The sequence below is a fragment of the Strigops habroptila genome, chromosome 1, assembly GCF_004027225.2.
Source record: "Strigops habroptila isolate Jane chromosome 1, bStrHab1.2.pri, whole genome shotgun sequence".
In the NCBI taxonomy this organism is placed as follows: Eukaryota; Metazoa; Chordata; class Aves; order Psittaciformes; family Psittacidae; genus Strigops; species Strigops habroptila.
This window is the reverse complement of record NC_044277.2, coordinates 9476415-9496518: the sequence shown is the minus strand read 5'-3', so window position 1 is coordinate 9496518 and position 20104 is coordinate 9476415. Positions and strand designations below refer to the sequence as shown.

At 44.4% G+C, this 20104-nt stretch overlaps 1 protein-coding gene across 5 annotated transcripts in view; it reads right to left on the bottom strand.

The window, feature by feature from the left end:
- Nucleotides 1-20104, bottom strand: part of CYRIB (CYFIP related Rac1 interactor B) — a 101065-nt gene that overhangs the window by 48612 nt on the left and 32349 nt on the right. Inside the window, exon 1 of one of the 5 annotated variants that reach the window (XM_030479405.1) lies at nucleotides 14255-14323. The exons of the other annotated variants lie outside the window; for them this stretch is intronic. The gene's annotated coding sequence lies outside the window, so the exon portion shown is untranslated. Of the gene's footprint in view, nucleotides 1-14254; nucleotides 14324-20104 lie in introns of those variants that run through there. 5 annotated transcript variants of the gene reach the window in all.

The window sequence follows — 20104 nt, the reverse complement described above, 5'->3', positions numbered from 1 at the left end:
GCTCAGGAAGCGAGGTCCCTATTTTCTGTATATGCAGCAGTAAGAGGAATGGAACTGTGTGTAAACCAAAAAACTGAAGCTGCTAAATACCCGTCCCGTTTAACCATGGAACAGGCATAGTCCTCCACTTCAAAGACAAACATGGAAGTGGAACCATAATGATGCCAATCATTTGAATGCTGACTGAATACTGACTGTTTAACTATAAGCAGTTGAGAATATATTTGAGGCAGGACTTGAGAAAATATAACCAGTATTTTCTTCAGTTCCCCTTTAAAATAGAGCTTCTTCTTACAGAGCAACTCAACTCCTCAGAGTGACTCAACTCAGAGATGAAGAGGCAGGACACAGATGATGTTCTCCAGATTAGTTATGGAACGGGTTTCCATAGCAGGGTGGAAAGGGCAGGTACATTCAGTTACACACAGACTGAAATAAGAGTCATCTTTTCCTACTCCTGGCAAGAGGATGTTCTAAATACAACACAAAGGAGGAGGACAATTACATCCAGATCACATTACTTATAAAAAGTTGGTCAGAAATGCACAATCCTTGCAAAAGCCCTGATAATTCTGACCATCAGATGTCAAGAGCAAGTTACTGATGTGTACACCTTGACTTGAGAACTTTGAGCGATACAGAGAAACAGGCACAGCTTGGAAGATTTCTTCACATTCTGAAGTACAGATGCCACACCTGACCAAGAGATTGAGTTACACTGCATAAACCAGGAATTAACCATGGAATGAACATCAGACCAGTCCTAAATTTTTCTACTCTTTATAAAGGCACAATAAAAGTAAGTCCCTGTGTGACCAGAACCAGCACAGCAATAGGATTTCCTTCAAATAGGCTACTTTAGCTGTTGAAGTTATGAGCAATCTACAGGGAATCAAATAGGTTGAACAAGACCTTTAAGATCATCAAGTCCAACCATTACCCCAGGACTGTTAAGGCCACCACTAAACCTTACCACTGAGGGCCTCATCTACATGGCTTCTGAACACTTCCAGGCACAGTGATTCCACCACTTCCCTGGGCAGCCTGTTCCAATACCTGATCACACTCTCTGTGAAGAGATTTTTCCTAATACCCAATCTAAAGCTCCCCTGGCACAGCCTGAGGCCATGACCTCTTCTGTAAGTGAAGGCCTATAGTGAGAGGATAGAAGTTGCGTATCCCAGGTCCAAGAACAGCTGAAGATTTCCACTGGACAAACATCTACTGTAAGCAAAGACTAAAATTCCTTCTCACCAGGTTCTGCTGTGTTTAGTCTTTCCTGGATCCACCCCTTAAGCCTCTATTCATGAAGCGTCCCAGCTTCAGCCAAGCGAGGCATCAGCCTGGCTCACAAGTAGATGCTGAATTCCAGGCTCCTCAGAGGTTAGAGTTAGGTTTCCAGGGTGCTACAACCAGTAGGTTCCTATGCCAAAGAGCCTGCCATTTAAAAACTCAGAGGAGTGTGTGTGTGGGAGATACTGTGAAGCTCTGGATGTGGACAGTTGGTCAATATATCCTTTTTTTCCTGTTTCCTAATCAGCTAGATTTAGACAAGCTTCTTATCTAGTCCAGAGAGACAAAGGCATAGCTTCCAGCTCTTAACCATGTTTACAGTACCTAACTTGCTCTGATGTGTAAATAGTTTAAGCTCTTAGCTTAAACAGTCTGAATGATCTTTTTAGGATCCAATATTGACTTTAAAATAGGAAAAGATACTGCAGAGCTTATGTTTGAGACCTTGAGTAAAAATCTCACCCTCGGAAGGTTGCCTGCTGACTACCTGAGCTTTTATATCCGCTTCCCACGTTAGAGAGAGACATTAAAGGCAACTGGACTCCTATTTCTGCACAGGAAATCTGATGAATTTTAAGCCATTCTCACACTCCCACATCCTCTGTATTGAGAGAGCACAAGATCTTTATTCAAAGCGCATTTGCAGATGCCATCATTTTTTCCTACGTTTCATGTGCATGTTACAACCTCCATCGAAGTAGGAGCGCAATGATTTTTCTATATTACCCTGTATTTGGAGTAACAAAGGAAGCATTGAAGAACAAGTCTCATATTTTTCTGTTGAAGTGAAATAACAAACACCAACATTCAAACAGTCACACACATGTTCTAGAGGCTGCAACAAGGGAGTCAGTTCATCCTTTTCAAATCAAACTTCACCCTGAAACAGCACTCAAGTAGAAAAGCCCCTACTTTTATTAGAGACTTGGCACACTGCAAAGCTTTTTTGCTACTGTAAGGCTAGAAAGACTTACTTGAAGACTAACAGACTCTGAAGTATTGTTTGTTAGGAAGAAATGAAGCCACAAAAGTTACACACACACGTGAAGCAGAGGCATAAAATTCACCTAAGAACATAAAATTCATATTTGTAGAGTCATGCCCAACATAATTCCAGTAGACACAAAGTTGTGCACAGAAGTAAAACTCCAGCACATGCACAAATAGCAACTCCCTTTCATCCACTTACTAGTAAGTCTGGAAGTGGGTGCAAGCACATGCAAGGGGAGTATTATCAGTATAAGCACTGCACATACCTGCAGCCATCGAGGCAAAGTCCTAGGACCATGAATTTCAAGGGTAACAGAATAATAGGGATCAATGTACTAATAAATGTAACCAGACTTGAAATGAAGGAACCTGCCTTCTGCAACCTCCACATTTAGATCAGAGCCTCCATCTGTGAAGAGCTTTCCAACCATGTGATGAGAGTTGCTCTACAGGTGGAGCATGCTTTAGGCTGCTCCTGCATGAGAAACCCACAGGGCCCTTACCACATCGTGCAACCAGAGCATAGGCAGTACCACATAAGGTTTACATTCAACTAAATGAAAGGCAGAGACTCCCAAGCTCTTCAGAAACATGGTATCCAGAAAAGGGTGACATGAACCCTGTAACAGAAGGCCAGAAGCAAGCTCCAGCTTGGGAAGAGGTATAAAGTGTGTGGACATGTACCATAGATGCCTTCTAGGAAGAATGTGCCTCCATCACGTGGTGCTGTAGGACTCATTCATCCAAGGACTATGATTCAGTGCCTACACAGCTGTACGAGGACTGTGATTCAGTGCCTGCAGGGTGTGTTGGATTTAATACAGATGCATAGATTAATTGTACATCACATACGTGTCTGGCTGCTGACAGGGAAAGGCTACACACACACAGACACAGTTGAGAGCATTCAGCAAAGTTAAATCATGTGCTGTAACAGAATTAAAGCCTTCTTGGCCTCAGATTCATAGAATCCCAGACTGGTTTGGGTTGGAAGGGACCTTAAAGCTCATCCAGTTCCAATCTCCCTGCCACAGGCAGGGACACCTCCCACTAGAGCAGGTTGCTCCAACCTGGACTTAAACACAGCCAGGGATGGGGCAGCCACAGCTCCTCTGGACACCCTGTGCCAGCGCCTCAGCACCCTCACAGGGAAGAACAACTTCCCAGTATCTAATCTAAATCTCCCTTCTGTCCGTTTAAAGCCATTTCCCCTTGTAAAAAGGGGAAATGCCCTACATGCCCTTGTAAAAAGTCCCTCTCCAGATTTCTGTAGGCCCCTTTAGGCACTGGAACCTGCTCTAAGGTCTCCCCAGAGCCTTCTCTTCTCCAGGCTGAAGAAGTCCAACTCTCTCAGCCTGTCCTCACAGGAGAGGAGCTCCAGCCCTCTGATCATTCACTCAATGTAACTACAGAACCGTTCTGTATCACCTCTGTTATAAGGAGTCTCAGAATAGGTGAAGCATGTTTAACTTTTACAGCAGACAGGGTTTAGTTCAAGGCTCGTCATGCCTAACATGGGCTAAAACAAACATTACCTACTATGGAATTATTTGCATTGCCATTCATGAACTTCCACAGTTTATTAGGGACATCTCATGTGACAAAGACACTGCCAAAGAACTGGACGATTTATGGGTGTTCTTATAGCAGAACCTCCTATAGCAGGAACTTTCCAACACAAGCAGCAATCTCTGCATGTTGGAACACAACAAAAACAAGGCAGAGGAAGTGAGAAGACTTACATGAGGATAAATCTCATTAATAAAGAGTCACTTGTCACTGCGGCTAAACTAGAAAATTACTTTTGCCTTATGGTACTGTCATAAGCATCACAGAAAACATACTAAAACAGGCAAACCAGCTTCTAAAGAGCACTGCAAACCCCTGTGGCTCACCAAGAGGCTTTCGATAGCTTGCTTCTCTTCCACTAAAAATTAACCTGGCTTTCAAAGGTTTAATAGCAAGACAAATGTTAACTTATTCAATGTCTTGTCACCCAAATCTAGAAATAGATGTTTGGGCTCCGTGCCTCCACCTCCCACATTTCTGGGGAAATTCAGTTATTTGTTTAAAAATACAGATATTAGCCAAAACAATATAAAAACCCCCAATGACTGACATCTGGTAGATCTGAAATAACAAAAGGGTTGCACTTGGATATACTTTCAGTCAATGCATCACTGCAGAGAAGCTGAAGGAGTTCCACAGGGCATTAGTAACTTCATTTCCATCTTATAAACATGTTTTATTAGGAGTTACTGAACTACAGAAACTCAGCCTAATGTTGCAGTAACTGGAGAAATACATATTTGATCCTTGTTTTTAACTACAGACTTGCTATTTGCTGTCAGGTAATGAACATTGCTGCACCTCAGTTCATCATCAGTAACAAGGCACTAAGCACAGCAGGACTTCAGCCTGGCGTGTAGGGTTTGAATTTGGCTACAGCAAGAGCTGGAAAGGATGGATTGGGAAGGAACTAAGCACAGAAGAGGCAGTTTAGTGACCCCCAAGCCTGTCAGTGAGGATACAGTGGGTGACTGAAGCACACATGCAGAATACCTCTGAAACCTCTGCCCTAACTTCACATTACAAACAGAAGTTGCTGAAGCAGTCCCGACTCCAAAAAGCAGATACTGCATTCCTACTTGGCAAAGATATTAAACTCTCATGCGTCAACCTGAAAAATAATGGAACTTACTGTTTTACTGCTCAAAACTTCAGCTTCTTCAGCCTTGCACATAGTAAGAACTGATCATTTAAGACAGTTCAGTCTAAGCCTGGACATAAGAAACAGTAACTTTACTTCAATATATGAACTATAGTTCTGCCTGTAAAATGTTTTAAGACTCATTTGAATCAAACTCTCATGCAGGTGTTCCAAACTGCTGATCGAGTCACCCTTTCACAGTGATTACAAATAAACATCATTTTAAACAAGGAAAAGATGCATGTGTTAAACACAACATGCTCAAGTTAAACACACACCCAACAATCCCCCCGCCCCCCAGAACGCCCAAGTTTCATCTGGTTATTGTTGGATTATAGAAAGCAGTGTCATAAAATGTCTTGTAGTTAGAATGTTCTTGTTAAAAGCCAACACTGAACTTGCATTAGGACAACTTCCTAAGAAGAAAAATGAGTGTAAGAGCACCATTTGCGTTCTAGTAGGGGTACTGAAATAAAACCTATAGAAAACAACCCGCTCCACAGGGAAACCTTCGATTCAAAGATAAACGTGGTCTAGACGCGGAGCAGACTCAAACCATTAACAGCATCCACAAATTCTATCTATCTCATATACCAAGAGGCTGAAGAAGAAAGCACCCCTGGAAAAGTCCAACCAGCTTCTTGGTTTGTCGGTCAGCCAGAGTATTCTCCAAGCTCACAAACACCCCGCTTATGACATGACAGAGAACACACGTAGCAACTGAGAAGTTATCAAGCAGTTCATGAGAATATGGAAAAAGAGTTTTCTCAAAAAAAAAAGGCTGTTTCAGAAAGGTGGTATCTACTAACTGTGGGTTCCATGTCACATTCCTAATGGATAGCAGAGGACAGCAGCAGTTGCACTTTCTTTGCCAACTTTGAAACCTGCAAATAAAATGTACCATTCCCACAAGAAGTGGCTTCAAAAGCTGTAAGTTCAGGCATACAGGGCTTGCCCTAAACGGTATCACATCCTACTGACACTGGAAGAGAGCACCAAACATGAAGGGACACTGACAAGAAGTGACTTGTGCTACTTATAAGGAACCCCATATTTGTAAGGCAGTTTCTTGAGCCTCATTCACTGCCTCTGTGCACACACATAGCACAAAACCAATACATGGTAAGAAATTAAACTATGAGGAAGCAATTTCTTCATTGCCAAACAGCCCTGGACACACGCTATCATAAGGATTATCAAACAGTGTTACAGACATTTACTTTCTGCCTCCGAGCACTCTGTCGAAATAGGAAAGCGTTGCTTCAGTAACCACTTGTGTCCGGGATCACTGTTCCAAAAAGGTACATTGGGGTTCTGCCAAGCCACTGAAATAGATTTATTTCAGAAACCACAGCTACAACTTTTCTACTAGCCAATAAAAGCTACTACCTAAAGGCAGCGACTCTCAACCTCCTCCCAACTGCAGCTCTCTGCTTTTTGTCCTAAGCCCATACTCCATAAGGCGGAAGGCAGATCACTTCATTCGAGACATCTGTGTCACTAGTGAAAGCCACTGAATGGCAAAGGGATCAATCCCCAGCACCCAAATTCAAGCAGAATTAAGTCATGCCTACACAGAATGACAGGAAGGTTCAAAAGACACACAAGATGAAAAGAAGATGTGTGCATAAGTCCAGATAAGGACGTAAAAAAGTAGAGAGAGACCAGCCCACTGATGGGTAAGTGCTCTTTTGACAAAAAGGTTTCAAATAGAGTCACTGTACCCTGGAGTATCCTGGAGACTCCCATAAGCTCCTGTCTCCCACACATAAACGAGCAGCAGCTCCAAAATTCTTGGTTTAAATTGAATATTTCATGTTATCAACTCATGTGTAGCAAAGTTCAGTTGTGTGTCCTAGTAAGGAAATAAAATGCTTAAATATGGGTTATGCATATCACAACTTCACAACCACTTTAGGTATTTCTAATGTGAAAAAAGAAGTGCAGCAAAGAACCCTGAACAACTCCCTCTATCTTCACACAGAAATTACTCTGCATTTCACTCAGCTGCATCAGTACCTTTCACGAGCTGACAGAAGAAATGTGTCCTACAAGAGAACATCATAGTTCAATGTTTGAATCGGAATTTATCACTGCATTTCAACAGAAATCAGAGCTCCCTGAAAGTTTTCTTAACAATAAACTGGTTTGAAAGGTCAAGAATTCACAATGCTTTTAGAAAGTCGGATTATTTGTGTCACTGTTGATGATTTTGAATGCGGGCAGTGAATTCCACCTGCCACGGAGCTGTGTGTTTACTCACCCTCAGCAGGCTCCTCTGATGTGCAGCCACTGTTATCAGAAAGGTTCAGATCAGTAAAGTACAAGTGTTGCAACACCATCCAAAGTCACTGCTACAAACACCAATCCCAGCATGCAAATTCCCAGCTTTCCGCCTTTTCCTTAGCCTGTAGCCCTGTGCTGGAGAACAAGAGCTTATTTCTGGCCTGTTTACTCTCTGAAAATGCCTAAGTGGATAATTTAAGGAAAAACGAGCACTTCAGCAGTGACTGACCTTTATTTAAGACTTCATTTCTGCTTTCCAAAATCCTAAGCAAGTTCACTTTTTTACAAAATAGGTACTCAGAGACCAAAATAGACACTATGGTAAGAGAAACCAAAACCTGTCCACATCTATATTTTTTTCCATTTCTGAAGGCAGAGAACAAGCAGTTCCAGATGCTCAGCTTAGTTGGGAAGGACACAATAAACTGTCCTTATTTAAGGAAAAGGGATCAGGCCAGAACAACAGAGTTCTGGAAGAAAACTCTGCATATACAAGCAAGTCCATGGGCTGATTACTCAAATATGAGGTCAACTTTGGACTTACCTGAGTTGCTGGGGAGAATGAAGAAGTATTTGCAGCTACCAGCCTTGCTCTTATAAATCTCCTAAGTCAGAACTACTCAAAACATTACATTATACAGCTGTGTTAAGGTTAAGTTTAGGCAGGCTTTCAGCCTACCACTCTTATTTGACTGAAAGGGGAATTAAGCAAGGTCTAATATCTGCTCCATCAGTCTAGAATAATGTCCTTCTAGTTCTGAACCATTCTCTAATTCACACTGTCTCTATATGGGCCCTACTCACAAAGAAATGCTGAAAAATATTCTTTATTGGCAGAGAAGTCTTTCACAGTTTGTTCCTTCCATGGCAGAAAGGAGATAAAAAAAATCAAGGAATGCCATTCCTGGATGCTTTCAATGGCGAGATAGCATGCAAACTGTAAAAGCAATTTTGTTGTACATATATGAACAAGCATCTGCAAAGAAAGAGGGTGAATGAAATACCTCCTTGTGGCTGAAGGGAATCTCCCATTAAATCCTAAAGTACACACTCAACTAGTATTAAGCAAACTGGCACAGATGTAGGGAATTCAAAGGCAGGCATCAAGGCAATCAATCCCACGTCACTTCTCAGTTCACACTGACACGGGAGATTGCCTGTGACAAAGATCAAGGGATTATATTTACCTCCAAACTTGTATTTAAAACATTTCCCTTCACAGCTCTGACAGGAGGACATGCTTTAAAAGGTACTTCCAAGACACTAAGTGGTTCCTAGCTTAAAAGTCTCTTCTCAGACCCAAAAATGCCCATTTCTTCTCCCCACAAAAGAAAGATCGGTTGACCTGAGTTACCAGCTTTTTTCTTTCCTCTTAGAAAGCACTTAGCAGGAAGGACACTGGAATTTCATAAGACAGTTACAGGCATAACTCTTTCAGGTGCCCCATGAGTAACTTGTCAGTGACACAGTTTATCAAAGTTGGCTTAGTAAGAATTATTGCTACTTCTTTGCAAGCGTGATGCTGTCAGAAGACAGCCTTGAGATACACAGACTTAAAAACCCAAAACTGAAAATGACCATAATGAACTCTAAACATTGACAAGAACTGCTACAGTTTTATTTAAGCTTAGAAGAGCTGCAAGACAGAGGTAGGGATAGGAGGTAATATTAACCACTTTATCGCCTGTGCCCATTCTCTCCCAGGGGAGACAGGAAGACACATCTTTTATTGCTGTACAACACAAAAAGGTTAGCTGCCAGAAAGAGCAGGAAATTGAAAAGAAACCCCCAAGACGATAAAAAGCAGGAGAGGGGGAAAGCTGTTGTGCCAGGAACACAGTTAGGGCCATGCTATAAATGAGAACTGTAACTAGTTCCAATAAAGCAGCTGTAGTTCCAGGTTATGCAGGAGCCCTGTCTTATTTTTTACTGGAGTAAGAATTAACTTGTGTGTTACGACAGTTCTGCCTGTCAAGCACTTGCAGGAGGTCCTATCTGTATACACTTACAGCCTTCCTCCATCTAACCACTAAAAAAGATCTCAACTTCCGTGTTCGCAAGGTAGAGCCAGAACTGTGATTTTTCATCAGCCTTCCTCTATTCTAAAGGCTTTACCATCCATACAAATAGCCGTGCTTCCGAGTCCCTCCAATCCCAAGAATACACAGCCTCAACACAAAATGCATGAGTCAGCCAACACATTATTGTTATGTACTCAAAGAGATTTCAGTTCTACTTTGCATGCTTCTTCCTGTATGAAGACAGGCTGAGAAAATTGGGGCTGTTCAGCCTGGAGAAGAGAAGCTGTGTGGAGACCTCAGAGCAGCTTCCAGTGTCTGAAGGGGGCGACAAGGATGCTGGAGAGGGACTCTTCATCAGGGCCTGTAGTGACAGGACAAGGAGTGATGGGTTTAAAGTTAAACAGGGGAAAGTTCAGGTTAGATATAAGGAAGAAGTTTTTTAGAGTGAGGGTGGTGAGGCGCTGGCACAGGCTGCCCAAAGAAGTGGTAAATGCTCCATCCCTGGCAGTGTTCAAGGCCAGGTTAGAGAGAGCCTGGGGTGACATGTCTAGTGTGAGGTGTCCCTGTCCATGGCAGGGGAGGTTGGAACTGGATGATCTTGAGGTCCTTTCCAACCCAAACCATTCTATGATTGAATACAACTCCTAAGAATAAACAAAGATTTCTCTCCCATTTGCCTGACTGCAGCAACACTGAGACTCTTCAGTACTCAGAAGTTCTGCCATCATGACCAGCACGCCTCTGCAGGGAGCCCACCTTATCTTCCGAGTGTACACACCAGAGATTTATTATCAGCAAGTTTGGGGTTGGTTTCTATTTTTTTGACCTTCCACCCTACATTTCCTACAGCTTAGCCTCATACTCCTGCTCAACACAGCTTCCAGCTCTATCACAGGAAGACAAATACTGTCCACTCTTAGGAGATAGTTTTAAATGCAGTGATCTAAAGTCAGATCTAATCAAATAGTGCTTAATGAATACTGAGATAGAAGAGAAAATAAAGACTTTGTGTATAACAGAGACAACAGCAAAAAGAATTTGGTGGAATGTGCAAGATTTGTCATTTCCCCAGCTCCCCTTTCAACAAGCACTATGACAGTCATTTTAACAGTAGCTGGCACAATGATGCACTGTACAGTTGGAACAGCAATCATTTCCTGCTCGTCTTTACACACATGCACAAAAACTGCTGCTCAGCAAGCAGAATTCTTTTAAGTTCTAAAATGCCATTACCAAGGACTTCTTTTGCCAAATTACTGTTTCAGTTACACACACAATTTGTGTTTTAGACTAAGATCCAGTTCAGAGTTTTGGTTTGGGTTTGTGTGTGACTATGAAGCCACTACAAAGATAAACCCCCCAGTTATCTTTAACCAAAACATTTTGTCAGGACATTCTGGGGAGGTTGACACTTATCTCAAGTTTGCTTTGAGACACCAGGTTAGTAAAACAAGGTCTTAAACAACGACCACAGCACAGAAACAAGTCACATTTGGAATGGATTTCGGAAAGGATCAGAAGCACCGCATTAGTTTGACTCAAATCCGAACCTGAAAGAATGGGCTATTTAACTTCTTGATAAGGCTTATGTTCAACATGAACTGTAGAGCAGCAAAATCTTGGATCTTTAGGATATTCCATTACCTGCCAGCACTATGTATGCCCAGTTTCCCAGGCTGCTTTCACAAGCAGCACAGTATCACATGAAAGTATACTTAGCATCTGAGGGCGAGTTGAATTCCAGCTAGGAGAAAAGTTCATTTCACCGTTGCTGTTTGAGTAGGTTCAAGTATGTGTTCATGGCACTAAAGGAGGCTAAAAGCTGCGTTAAGTGATTAAAACACAAGTCCAAAAATTAACCTGTTGTAAGCTGTTCTTGCGATCCTGAACTGCTCCTCCTTAACAGAACAACATGGAAAGCTGCAATTCAGACCATGAATGTGTAACACAAAGCCAATGCAAATCACCAGATCAGAAAAACATCTGGAAACAGATCCAGATCTTCCCAATATATCCCTCATCGCTGAAAAGCACAAAGTCATTATATGTTTAGGGCTGGAATGAACCTTCAGAGCTCATCTAGTCCAAACCCCCTGCAAGGAGCAGGGACATCTTCAACTACATCAGCTTGCTCAGAACCACATCCAGCCTTGAATGTCTCTGGGGATGGGGCATCCACCTCCTCTCTGGGCAACCTGTGCCAGCGTTTCACCATCTTCACTGTAAAGAATTTCTTCCTTGTATCCAGTCTGAATCTCCCCTCTTTTAGTTTATAACCATTACCCCTTCTCCTATTGCAACAGGCCCTGCTGAAAAGTTTGGCCCCATCCTTCTTACAAACCCCTTTAAGCACTGGAAGCTGCTCGAAGGTCTCCCCAGCGTCTCCTTCTCCAGGCTGAACAAGCCCAACTTTCTCAGCCTTTCTTCATAGATGAGGTGCTCCAGCCCTGATTATTTTCATGGCCCTCCTCTGAACCCGCTCCAAGAGGTCCAAGTCCTTCCTGTGCCAAGGGCTCTAGAGCTGGAAGCAGTACTCCAGGTGAGATCTCATGAGAGCAGAGGGGGAGAATCACTGGCCACACTTCCTTTGATGCAGCCCAGGACACAGTTGGTTTCTGGGCTGTGGGTGACAGTGCCAGCTCATGTCCAGCTTTTCATCCACCAGCACCCCCAAGTCCTTCTCCTCAGGGCTGCTCTCCATCCCTTCATCCCCCAGCGTGTACTGATAGCAGGGGTTGCCCTGACCGAAGTGCAGGACCTTGCACTTGGCCTTGGGGAACCTCATGAAGTTCACACAGGCCCACTTCTTAAGCTTGTCCGGGTCCCTCTGAACAGCATCCCATCCCTCAGGCATGTCAACCACACCACTCCCAACCTGCTTGTCACAGCAGTACAATATTCCCAGTTGATGTCTGGGAAGTTGAAATCCCATAAGGACAGGGGCTACTGATCCAGAGATTTCTCTTAGTTTCCTATGCAGTAAACCCTCAGTGATCATCCTGGCTGGGTGATCAGTAGTAGACACCTAAAATAACTCTTTTGTCTTCTGTCCCCTCAATTTTCAATCCAGAGGCTCTAGACCACATCACTAACAAAGGGCTGTACAACTGAACCCCTTGCTTACACACAGTGTGACACTTCTACCTTGTCTGCCCTGCCCATCCCTCATGAACAACCTAAACCCCTCCATCCCAGCACTCTGGTCATGGGACTCATACCACCAAGGCTAACTAACACCAATGATCACAGAATGGTTTGGGGGTTGGAAGGGACCTTAAAGCTCATCCAGTTCCAAGCCCCTGCCACGGGCAGGGACACCTTCCACTACAGCAGGTTGCTCCAAGCCCCTGTGTCCAACCTGGCCTTCAACATTACCAGGGATGAGGCAGCCACAGCTTCTCTGGGCACCCTGTGCCAGCGCCTCAGCACCCTCACAGTAAAGAGCTTTTTCCTTTTATCTAATCCAAACCTACCCTCTTTCAGTCTAAAGCCATTCCCCCTTGTCCCATCCCTACATGACAGCAAAGTTCTGGGAACTGACCAAGGCTTCCAGCCAAAGGTGTGTGCAACCACAGCACCCAGATATCCACCTGTAGGGAGCAGAGGCACCCCAGGCCCCTTTAGCCCCTTCCCATGAGGCACTAAGAGGCTGTTGGGGTCAGGGTGGAACACGGGGAGCTCCAACATTCCCTCCTGGGAACCCTCCAAACAGAACAGCAGAGCCAACAACCCCAGAGTCCTTAACAGCCAACGGACATAACGGACATGGCACTGCCAGCACTGCAGCTCTCACTGCGCTGCCCCCAGGCTCTGCCCATGCCGTGGCTGATCCAGCCTTCTGTCATCCCTGAAACCTTCTACCTCCAAGATAGGTCCAACCCGGCGCCTGCAGTCTGGGAACACACTGGGGGCAGGAACAGAGGTGAGGACCAGCCATCACCCCTGTCTCTTTCCAGGCTCCGCAAACCTGTGCCAGCTGACCAGGCTGCAGCAGTCCTTCCCTGCAGGGGTAGCTCCCCAGGCACTCCCATCAGTTAAAGCACCTTCAGCACCCTGGCACCCGTCCCCCAGCATCTTTGGCATGAGGGTTCAGTAATCCTGTAAGAGCAACCCTGCCCTCACCTGGGTGATCCATGCCCAGTAAACACAGCTCATGGAGAATTTCCCAAATACTTGGGCCATTTCTCTTGTTTCACCTCCTCTAAGTAGAGTCTCCTCCCCAGTTTGCAACCTTATCCCACCGGCACAGCAGCTCACCCCATGTGCCTGGCACAGAGCTGGGGGATGCTGGTGATCAGGGTGGGTGCCCCTGGAGGGTCCCTCAGCACAGCACAGCTCCCACTCACACACCCAGGTCTGCCTCATTGCGGCTGCTTCTGTATCCAGTGGCCAAGCGCCAACTTCCCTCCATCGGCCTCCTCCATGTTTGGCTTTGGTGCTGCATCTCTGACGGGTGCTGCCGGGCAGAGCCTCTGGGACTGCAGGACCTGGACAGCCCCTGGGACCCCCCAGCTTCAACCACAACACTTTGTAACCTTCAACTTTCAGGGGACAGCAGTGGCCTCAGCCTCCCCAGTGCTGCCACTATGCTTTCCCAGGTACCAGGACATGGAGCAGCAGTTTGCACAGTTCAACCTCTCCAATGTGGCAACCTCTGTGGGGGCAGCCCCAGGCAGCAACATCCCCCCGCACATCAGCAACTGTGCTGCCCCCCATATCCAAGCTGCTGGGGACACAGCAGGTGACCATCCACTGCCTAAGGAGACGCCACTGGACTGCTTCTTGCCCAGCCAGGATGGCCCCAGCAGCATCCCCACTCCTGGGGACTCTGGTGGCACCAGCAGAGCCATCTCCCCCTGCACCATCAGCTCACTCTCACTGCCTGAGGAGCTGCTCAGCCCTGACTATGGCATCCCCAAGACCTCCAACACAATCCGAGCTTGAAGCTACTCACCATCATCAGGATGGGACCCCAGGAGCTGTGGGGGGGATGCAGGGACAGACTTGCCACCACTCCAGCCTGGCAATCTAGAAGAACAGGGATGAAAAGTGGAAAAGCACCTTTCCAGACCCACCCTGCAGGTGCAGGGCTTCCACAGTCAGCACTAAGGTGGGAGGGGGACTGAACCCACCACAGCTACATCTGCTAGCAGGAAAACCCTGCTTTCAAGCAGTAAAACCCATCAAGTTCAGTTTCCTTCAGACCAGTATTGATAATTCAGTTTTACATTAGTCTCATAAAGGGAAGAAAAACACTCCTGACACAGAAAAGTAACCACACAGTCAGTTTGACACTATCTTTATTCAGAACTGAACAATTCCAGACTAAAGACTGTGTTAACACCCAATGACTCCAAGTGCAGCTCTCTGGAAACTACAGTAGCTGTTAACCTACAAGCATATTCTTCCTGCCCTTCTCTTCCCCCTTTTAGCACTGTGAGCTTCACACAAACAAAAGGAAGGAGAACTTGTTTCTTTTCCATTCAGCAGGTTAACCTGGTTCTCCTGCTGCACACAGCAGCAAAAAGAGACTCAACTGAAGCTTAACTCAGTCACAAAACTTGGATTTCCAGAGCGAGAGATGTCAAATACTAAACTGATGCAAGTATGTGAGTGATGGGGGGTGATCAAGAGCCCCACATCAGCAGCTTCACAAGGTCACCTTCCACACAGAATGGCGATAAATGAGCATTTAGCATCTTTAACAACAAACTACCACAGGAAGGACATTAGATCCTGATTTAGAACTACTTCAGAGGCAGCTCTGAAGGTACAGGATTTCATACCTAGTGGCCCCCATGGAGATAAGGAGACCAGCTTCCCTCAACCTCTGTTTTCTGGTGTCTAAAAATCCTCACAATCTATCACTATCACAACCACCACTATGACTAACTTTAAATACATTGATTTTCACCACTGATCCAAGAAGTACACACATGTTCTGATTTTTACACAAGTTATAAACTCAAGTGTTACTTAAAGCTGAATATCCTCTTTCTAACAGAAGCCCTCTTTTCCCCTGGAATAGATCATCTTTGTTTCTATACCTGCTAAAATCAAGGACAAACAAGAACTTTCTCCTTAAAAGTAAAATAATTTTGACACTGAATGTACCCACTGCACTCATATTTACTGAATGGGTAGGTTTTGGCCAGGAATGAACAGCCAGAAGAATTCAGACCAAATGCTCCCTTAGTCCAACAGGGGGTATTTTAGGGAAACATCCTCAGGACCACTTCAAAGGTAGCGCAGAGACTGCCCCAACTAGAAGCTGTATCTGCACACTTAGTAGCTCTGCCCATCTTCAGCCTCTCAACCAACACTGACTGCAAGTGCCATGGCCCAGTTAGGGACTGGGGCAGGGGAAGCCTCATTTATTTTACACTTACTGCTTGATAACTGGGTGCCAAATTCAGGTGCCATGCAGAAGAGTTACTCATTCTCTCTCAGCATGTACTGTATCTTCTATTTCACATACTTTTGTCACATAACCTCTCAATTTACTTAAACTCAAGGCCTAAGATGTTTAGGTTCGTATTCTACCTTTATATTCTCAGATTTTCAATCACCTTAAACATTGGGTTGGTCCATGACCAGATGTTACAGAAAGCAGGTACGTATATTCATCTACTAGCCAAGGTCAACCATTTCCTGAAATCCATGCAGATTCACTCTCCACAAATGTGTGGAAAAAGGCAGAGCTGGTTTGGTGGGGTTTTGCTTGGTTGGGTTTGATTCTTCAGCCTTTATTAGCGCAAGGCAGTTCTTCAGAAGCTGCATGGCATTTCTTTAATCCCTTGCTCCAGCTTAGCGCCCGGGGTGACTGCGCACTTTGAGAGTGGCACCTGACCACATCATTAATCTGATATCAAGCCAACGAGGCTGCACCTTTAACAAAGTCCACCTTCTGCCACCTGCACTCCTCCTGTATCTGCTTTCCTGAAGGTCCCCCCTTCTTCACTTACCCTGTGACTTATCAGGCAGCACAACAGTAAGCACATAGTGCAGAAGTCCTGGATCAGCCACATGTCTCAATCACATCACGACCTTTTGTTCCTACCCCCAAAGCACTGGGAATTTCTACTCTCCCCAGTGCAGCGAATGCAAGGAGACCTGTGTGTAGGGTGGTTCAAGCCTCTCCCCTGGCTCACAGGGACCACTAGTTGTGATTTGGGGGTGGTTTGTCCAGGCTTGTTGTAATTGATGTTTTACTTGTTATAAAACTAATTCAGTACACTGTCCATAGCCCAGCCTGGGGAAAAATCCCACCCTTATAATATTGCCATGAAGAAGATTTCATTCCTATGACTATGAAAAGACCATTCAATACTAACTCTATAGTAAATAGAATAAAAGACAAAAGATGTTTAAGTGCTGCATCTCCTACTCCTTAGCTAGCACATTATTTTTAAGCAAAAAAAGCCTACCATAAATCAAGAAGTTTAATACTGATGCTCACCACTTTGGCTTCTAAATTTGTACTGAGCACAAACTCATTTTGGATCAAGAGAAGACAGGAATTGTCATATTCAGACCTATAAATGACAAAATGAGGTTTGAAAATGGAGAACTAGCAGCACTATCATCCTCCTGTCCACACCTCACTTGTTTGCACACCAGTGGCAGCAAACCCAAATCCACCATCTCAAACTCTCATCTCCCGTATCCAGTAAGGATACACAGCATGTTGTTCCCGCATGCTAAGAAATGGGGGGGAGAGAAGAATGGATCTTCACACTTCTTTGGATTGAAAAGATGTAAATAAGGGGGTAGGTTGCCTTTTTGTTTTACTTACATGCAAGATGTCATTAAGCACAAGGTCTTCTCCATACAGCCAAGAACACTCACACACAGATGCGCTCTCCCCATTTTCCATGCGCAGTACAGCAGTGGTACAGTTATTCAGCAACACCAGCAAGCCCTCTTGCAAAGGATTGCTCTAAGTTCACAACACAACAGCCTGCATTTCATGTTTCCTTCCTCCTGCGAGGTTGAGTCACATCCTTAGGTCTGCTTTTAGAAAGCTAACAAACCATGTTAGAAGAAAAAGAGATCTTTAATGGAGAGGCTTCACATTCAAGAGCACGGGCATGCCAGAGAGCAATTCTCTGGCTCATTTTCTGCAGTGACACAGAACTGTACACCTTTTTTCCTGTTAGAAGCAAAACCTGGTGCTTCTTACAGACAGGCAACTTCATCCAATGATTTCAGAGATACATGAAATGGTTTAACATTTTTGTGGAGTGAATTAGTGCAAAGAAATTCCTTGAAATTAATGTATTAAAACCAAAACAAACCCACCCTCACATAAAGCAGAAAGCACGAAGCTCAACTACCTTTCAAAACAATGCCTTTCTAAAGAGCAAGTTCAGTATAAAATTAAGATCTGCATTTGTTTCCTTTCATTTCTCTAGCACTTCAAATAAAATAAAGCTTTTATTAGATTTTAAGCCATAAGTGCCAGCAGAAGAAACAGCTCTTGCCTTATTTCCTCTATTGTACCAACGTGAACACCACTGGGTTAACGTGGGTAAGCTCCCTGGTTAGAACAACTCAAACCCCAGAAGTGGTTTGTTTGAAATCTGGACCAGTTTCCCAAGTCTGTCTTGCAGAGCCCAACCAGAACACAGGCTGGGACAAGCACAAGTCTTCACTGAAAACAAGCTCAAGTTTTAGATACCTACTTCTATTTATGTTATGTATTACTACAGTTCATTTCATCACGCTGAAATGGATGGACCTCTTCAAATCTGCTTTAAACACTTGTATGACCTGAACAATTCAGCAACTGGGAGTAGAGCACCTCAGAGGCAAAGAAATAACATCCCACATCTGCTGGTATGGTTTTTGTCAGTTCAGCTTTCAACTGCATGCTTCATCTACCTTGGACCACATGGTTTAGGGCAAGGTGTCCCTTGCCCATGGCAGGGGGGTTGGAACTAGATGATCTTAAGGTCCTTTCCAACCCTTACTATTCTATGATTCTATGATTCATCTACCAGGTTCTGAAACAAACATGTAGCCTATGGCAGGGGGGTTGGAACTAGATGATCTTAAGGTCCTTTCCAACCCTACCTATTCTACGATTCTATTTAATATCATGTGTTTAAGTACATGGGTTTTATATCAGTATATTACAAGTAGTATGTTTCTATGTATTTTATTATGCATTACTATCCACACCTTCCAGTGAGTCAGAAGCTGGGCAATGATACAAATGCAAATGTAATCATTTTCTTATGAATATGATAAACAGCCAGGACCGATCCCTTGTTACCAGGCAAACAGACCAGACAACACATCTCCATCCTCTCTGCTCAGGAAAGGCTAAAGGCCCTGAAATACTCCCCCAATCTTGACCTGTACTGTGACAGGTTTAGATAAAATTTAGATATGTAAGTAAGTTAGAAAAGTCTCATTCAGGATGGGACAGCCCTGGTGCTGCAGCTTTCAGAGATATTTTCCAACATCATTTCTTTGAAGCCTAGCTAGCTGTTAAAACAACAATGTAGCATATTTAAAAGCCATGACCAAACTAGTTCCATTTCCAGATTATACCCTTGCCATTTTGCAAGGCACACACAGAGTCAACTATTCGGTGCAGGTGCTACAGCGAAGGAGGAACTAATCACTAGACTTTCTGAGGACACGGCCCCTGTGTCAGTGAAACTTCTCCAAAAGGTTTTCTTTCTATATTAACCTACAAAAGGGATTGGGGGGGAGGGGGAGGAGGAATCCACCCATCTAAAAAAAGATTATCACCTTTTCAACAAAAGCCCAGTCACATCTTCAGAATTACTCCCATGTAAATAAGATGATCGAAGCGCGGGAGCACCTCTCTTATGGAGACAGGCCGAGAGAGTAGGGGTTTTTCAGCCTGGAGAAGAGAAGGCTCTGGGGAAGACCTCAGAGCAGCTTCTAGTACCTAAAGGTGGACGACAATGAACTTTTTACAAGAGCCTACAGGGATAGGACAAAGGGGAATAGCTTTAAACTGACAGAAGGTAGACTTAGATTAGATATTGGGAAGAAGCTCTTCCCTGTGAGGGTGCTGAGGCGCTGGCACAGGGTGCCCAGAGAAGCTGTGGCTGCCCCATCCCTGGCAGTGTTCAAGGCCAGGTTGGACACAGGGGCTTGGAGCAACCTGCTCTAGTGGAAGGTGTCCCTGATGCGGCAGGGGGCTGGAACTGGATCAGCTTTAAGGTCCCTTCCAACCCAAACCAATCTGTGATTCTAAGAAATGTATGCCATCATAAAGCCTCAGGCAATAACAGACATTCACAAGAGTTGCATCTTTCAACAGGTATTACCTGCAGCCTATGATAAGCACTACTTATCCTAGTTAACAAAAACAACAAGAGATAGTGAATTTACTACTTCTGCTCAAATCATACCAGAAACGCCTGAAGTATTGACCTTGAAGATCAGTTTCACTGCAGAAGTGAGAATTCTCTCCTTTTTCTGGAAGGACTGTTTCGGAAAGGATGGGAATACTGCTCATGGCTCTTTGCGAAGAATAAAGGTCTGTTTCTGCACTGTAAACTTTACTCAGACCTTAAAGAAGTGCTTGTCAGAAAACCAGACTACCACAGGCACAAAGTCTGCCCCAATTACAAGTACTGAGAAACGCTGAGAACCACAGCGTAAAGGAAGGAAAAGAAAAAGCCATGTCCTGTTCAACAAACCATCCCCAATTCCAAAGCACAGTTCAAATGAAACCTGTCTGGACTTCTGGCCTCACATTCAGAAGTGAAAAACAGCCCCTAAGGAGCATCCTTCCAGGATCCCTGGACATGCTCAAGCA